The following is a 6,000-nucleotide window of genomic DNA, read 5'->3' on the forward strand; positions in this document are numbered from 1 at the left end:
GAAAAATACTCATTACCTGTGACAAGAGTTCTTACAAATGAGGAAGGAAAATTTAATACAAAAATAAGCAAAAGAGGGGCACCTGGGTGGCTTAATCGGTTAAGCGTCTGACTTCAAAAAATAGTATAACGTAACATAAAATAAAATAAATTTTTTAAATAAGCAAAAGACTTGAAGAGAGCATTTTTTAAAAATTTATTTTAAATAAAAATTATTTATTTTGAGAGACAGAGAGCAGGAGAGGGGCAGAGAGAGAGAGGGAGAGAGAGAATCCCAAGGAGCCTCTTGCAATGTCCGTGCAGAGCCTGATGCAGGGCTTGATCTCACAAACCGTGAGATCATGACCTGAGCCAAAATCAGGAGTCGGATGCTTATCCGACTGAGCCACCCAGGCGCCCCCAAGGAGAGAATTTCTAAAAGAAATTATCCCTAAACGTATGAAAAAAAATTCTCAGCCTCACATTAAAAAGTTAAAATGAGGTACCTTTGCGTGGAAGTAATAATTACTGTTTAAAGGACATCATTGCCATAGCACTCCTTAGTTGTTAAGTATGTTTTTACAAAGGTGCTAGAGGGTGATCTGGCAAAGTTAATTTTTCCCCAAATCTCCATTGAGCGCATACTGTGTGCCAGGCACTTGGAAGCAATATCAATGGGGGTGGCAGGAGTGACTGGGCACCCAGGGGGCATTTGGAATTTTCACAGTGAGTGGAAAGTATCAGCAACATTTAGCACCCAGCTGTTAGGGATGTCACGTGTCCTGCACTGACTTTGAGTCATAAGAATTGCTTTGGCCACAGGAATATGGGAAGCTTTGAGATTGTGTCAGTTCTGGGCTGAGGTGCTAAGAACCTTTCCATATTTCCATCACTCTCTTATCTCCTTCCACCCATCATGAGAACGTATCCAGGCAGCCATTGCTTCCTCTGCCCAGGCCCCCGACTGAGAAACAGACAAGAGAGAAAGGAGGGGACCTGAAACCCCAGCCCAACTAAGTCCATGAGCGAGATATTAATGTTTGTTCTGAGCACTGAGATTTGGAGGCTGTTTGCTAACTATGGTCATTATGGCATAACCTGACTAGTATACCGTAAGAGGAAGAATCGTCCCTCCAAATGCCGTGCGCCCTCCCTCTGCTCCCCTGCAACCCTCTGCCTGGCAAACACTGAATACAGAAAATGAACCAAGAGGAGTTGTGGAGTGAACATGCACCGTCAACAAATAATCAGATCAATAATTGTATGCTTGCATGTTGAAGTGAGTGCTCTTAAGGGCAAGTTGAAAGGTGGGATGAAAAAGGGGAGTAGGAGGTACGATTTTGAGTGAGAAGTCAGTGAAAGTTTCTCCAAGGACAGATGGTAGAGACCTGGAGTTGAGTAAGAGTTAGATACGGAGTAGGGAAAGGCATTTCAGGCTGAAGGAACCTGAACGGCCCAGCAGAGGAGCTCCGCATACCTGAGGGGCTGGAGCACAGATGGCTTAAGGCAATTGATGATGCTGTGCGGCCCAGACCAGGCAGGACCTGCTGGACCGTCAGAAGGGGTTTGGATCTCACTGAAGCACCATGAGAGCAATCAGATGGCTTAAAGAAAAATTGTTTGGTAAACATGTTAGCCCTAACTCTGGAATCAATTCAGCCCTTGGCCTATAGAAAGGGACTTTGAGTTTCAAATGTCCCCAGTGGCAAGATTGCTCATGTAAAATTCCTACTGCCCTTCGTGTTATGAGGACTTAGTAAATAGCCACAACCAAAAATCCAACACTTACACTGTCTGTAAATGGAAGAAAAGGAAACAATTCACTCAGGAAATTAACTGCTAAATAAACTACATTTATATAACATTACCCTAGGAATTACAGTTTAGTCAAGCTTCCTTGGGAAACTAAATGAGAAAAAATCCAAAATTACTTTAGAAGAGAGAACTGAGAACGCTCTTTTTCTGGATCAATAGGAGAGACTTCTTAAGTAGCAATGAACACACATTATGCTTTCATTATCTCGAAATCGAATAAGATGAAAATAATTTACTCATAAGATTCACACATATATTGTAGATTTCTAAAATCTACAATTTCTAAGACCCTTCATGTGTCTTGATAAAGACAAAAATTACTGTCATGTTTCTGGATTATTTTACTGGACTTGTTAACAACACCAAAAATACTCTAATCACTCTACCTACAAATAGACTAACACAGAAGTCATTAATGTATAAGATTGCAGTGAAATAATCTGAAATTGTAAAACATCACCCTAAAAATTATAATTCTAACAAGTGTTTATTTGAACCATTATATCATCACTTTATAGCTAGGAAAGAGAAAAAGAAATCTGAATTACATTGATAGAGAAAAAAATCTTGTGGCCGTTCATTGTAAGTGGGATCAACTTGGAAGGTGACTCACTTCTGGTTTGGGGTTGTGTGGACAGAGGATCAAATCCAGTGCTTGGAATAGTAATGTTTCTTGTTGCTAGCAGAGGATGTGATGGGCCAGCAAAGACCCTCAGTTGAGAGGACTCCTGAGAGATTCTTCCTTACTTTCCAGAACAGGGGGAAGGATAGAGGGTCATCTTCGCAAGAATTGCACATGAAATCAAGGAGATGTGCACGAAACTGCCCGTAGCAAGCATGGTTTAAGATAGAAAAGTACTTAATATGACCTAAATATTCATCAAAAGAAGGGATATATGATTTGTGATATCTCCATGCAGTGGATTAGTATATAGTAGTGAAAATCATCTAGAGTTACATGTTTGAATATAACATAACTATGAAAAATGTAAAGTTAAGTTTTTAAGAAAACAACATTCATAATGATTTGCTAAGTTTACAAACACTCAAAATAATATTATTCAATGCTTATATATACAGAAATGTGTGAGAAAAGTATGAAGGTATGCATGAGAATTATACTCATGATTGTGGTTTTCACTAGGGAGGATGGAAAGGGAGCAGGAGCAGAAAGGAGGACCAAAGAGCATCAATTCTATCTGTAATGTTTTATTTCTTGAGGAAAGGAGATATGAGGCACATGTGGTGTAATGCCAATATTTGATAAAGCATATGATAAATAGATGGGTAGTTATTACATTATTCTTATTTTCTGTGTATTTAAATTCATTATAATCAAAACATACTAAAAATTACCTAAATAAAAACAGCCATTAAAGTGAATTAGAGGCAAGAGAGAGGGGACGGAGGACGTAGACTCCTCTTTGGAGAAGCTTGATGATGATAGGAAGATGGTTAGCGGTAGCATGATTGATGGAGGATTTGTTTCTTTAGCTTTCTTTCAAGATGGCAAAGACTTAAGTATCATTCATTACATTACAAGGAAGAATCCAGTCAAGGGGGGAAAAAGAAGTAGAAAACATAGACTTGAGCCTTAGAACCTTAGCTCTTAAAATTCTCCATCAAATAAAAAAAATTTTCCCCCATAGATTGTCATCTCCTCAAGGAAGAGCTGTGTGTGTTCTATTTATCTGTATGCTTAGAGCTTGCTTCGAACAAATGCACCATAAACGGATGAGTGGATGGATGGATGGATGCATGGATGGACGGATGGTGGATGGATGGGTGAATGAATGAAAAGGTGTAGTGTGGTGATATTAGCATAATGTTTATCAGAGTGGCCACCAGGTGGCAGATGTGACAGGCAATGATTATCCTTTCAGAGAAAGGAGTTCAAATGGCAGCCACAAGTTATAATTTTTTTAAATTAACTTACATAAAGTGGAATATACTCAATATTTAAGTGAAAATTTGAGATTGTCCTGCTATTTGTTGACGTCTCACTTTGGATATCAGTAGGTCCTTAGTCTTTCCTGGAAAAGGAGCTCTTGGTGCAAAAAACATGTTGTATTGACTTGTGGTTAAAAAAGAGACTGAACACACGTGCTCATCTTTTCTTTCTTTTGAAACCCAAATAAAATGATGGCAAAATTATGATTCTACAAGGACCAAGAAAATAGAAAGGGAGACGAAAACGCTATTGTAATCAGTTTATTAAATGGGTTATAGTTGATAAGGTGCAAGCAGGGAACAACCTGGTTTTCTTCCCATTCATCTTCTTTAAAGTCGTTCTGCTAGATTTCCTTTCACCCACACCTGGATGATATCTTGTGCAGATTCTAAGCCTCTTATGGATACTTTTGTAGATTAAAATAGTCTCCTATTTTAGGAGATTTTATTAAAGAGTCCCGCCAAATCTAATCTTCAATCTTTCATCCAGTTGACGTCTTCTCCCCTTTCCTAGCTTGGATCTGACCTTGAATTCTGCAAAATGTAAGTAGAGGTTCATGGTCTATACTTTTATCTTTCACCCCTGTTCTTCCCCCAGTTACTAACTGATGCCTCTGTCCCTCCCATTAAGAGAGACAAGGAAAATTGTATTTGACTGGGCTGTTTGTATTTGGCATTGATGCCTCTGTGTGGCAGGTTCCCCAAGACTGACCCTTTATCAGGGGGTGCTCTTACGAGATTTTTTGCCCACTGCCTTGGGGGGCCTTTGGCCTTGCTCTGTTCTTCCCACACATCACTGGGTGAACCACCATGTACCTGGCATCTCATGATGTTCCCTTAATTCTCCTTCCACATCCCCCCAGTACAAGCTCATTCTGTTGGTGTAGAACTCTTGGGTGGGATCTTTTCAAGGTCAGTCTTTCTTTGCTGATTTCTTACTTAGTTCTGGGGAAAACTCATGAATCTCTGTCTAATGTAATTATGGAAGTTTAGGTCATTCCCACTCTGGTCCCTTCTTTGTTCTATACAGACATCTCCAGGCAGCCTCAGGTGAGTAGAAGGCACTAATCTCCCTGCCCCCACTCACCTGGCTCCCCAAGGGTATGGGTCTAATTCTCTCAAGGACACTGTTTTCCCCACCCTTTGTTCAGGTTGCAACATAAAGTAGGTCCACAGGCTTCTGCAGCTCAGCAGAAGCTGGCTGGGAGTTGGGGGGGGGGGGGGTGAGATGTCGGTCTCTATCCATGACAGGTCATTCCGGGATCTTGAATATGTTCATGACCCTTGCTTGGCCTAAAGGGTGAAAAGAAACACCTACCTTAAATGTTCACACCTCCACATGTAACTCTTCAAAAAAAAGAAAATCCCCACTCCAAAGAGTCTCTAGCCTTATTTGTATGTTTGCTCATTTATTTATTCATTTGTTTGTTTGTTTGTTTATTTATTTATTTATTTATTTATTTATTTATTTATTATTTTCACATCTGGGATACAGACAGGAGGTGGGCTAATGGACTTGTTTTATTGTAATATAGCAAATCCTGTATGAATGGTCTGGTATCTTCCTTTGGAGTGCGTTTCATACTAGACTTTAAACCTCTGCCAAAACTCCAAATTTATTTTTAAAAATCTCATTTAACAGCCTTGTGTACAATGATTACATAATTCTCGTTATAGACAATTCCAGATTATAACTAGATAACTAGTAATCACTAGGATCATTAGAGCTCTTGGAAATTTAAGAAAAGTGATAGCTGAAATTAAAAATCCAGTAGAAGAACTGGAAGACAAAGCCCAGGAAATACCCAGGAGGTCAGACATCTCAACAGAAGGCAGCAGGAGAGAGATTTTCAAAGAAATATTCAAGAAGTGTCCAGATTGAAAAGACCCTCCAAGTGCCATGTATAATAATGGAAAAATGATCTATACTCATGCACAGTTTAGTGACATTTCAGAACACTAGAGATGAAGAGAAGATGCCAAGAACTTACCCAGAGAAAGACCAGGCCACACAACAAAGAAATGAAGATCAGACTGGCGTGATTCCTCCAAAGTAACATGGGAAGCCAGAACACAAATGGAGTGATGCAGCCAAAATTCTAAAGAAAAAATCATTGCTACCCTGGAATTCTGTCCTCTGATAAGACTTAATCATCCAGGAGGATAGAAGAAAAACACATTTAAACGTGCAAAATGTACTTGTGAGTCATCTATGCCATGTTCACTCTCTCTTGCACCCTTTCTAGAATCTATTGGG

The 6,000-nt window shown here is 39.5% G+C and overlaps 1 long non-coding RNA gene across 1 annotated transcript; it reads right to left on the minus strand.

Annotated features, from left to right (window-relative positions):
* Positions 1 to 3,991: 3,991 nt before the first annotated feature.
* On the minus strand, positions 3,992 to 5,795 carry LOC109278844 (uncharacterized). Its single transcript, XR_002085855.2, has 3 exons — positions 5,735 to 5,795; positions 4,884 to 5,036; positions 3,992 to 4,277 (listed from the first exon to the last, which is right to left on the minus strand). It is a non-coding gene; the product is annotated as an uncharacterized LOC109278844 (long non-coding RNA).
* Positions 5,796 to 6,000: the final 205 nt, after the last annotated feature.

Source organism: Panthera pardus, unplaced genomic scaffold (genome assembly GCF_024362965.1).
Source record: "Panthera pardus isolate Hobbes unplaced genomic scaffold, ASM2436296v1 HiC_scaffold_10, whole genome shotgun sequence".
Taxonomy (NCBI): Eukaryota; Metazoa; Chordata; class Mammalia; order Carnivora; family Felidae; genus Panthera; species Panthera pardus.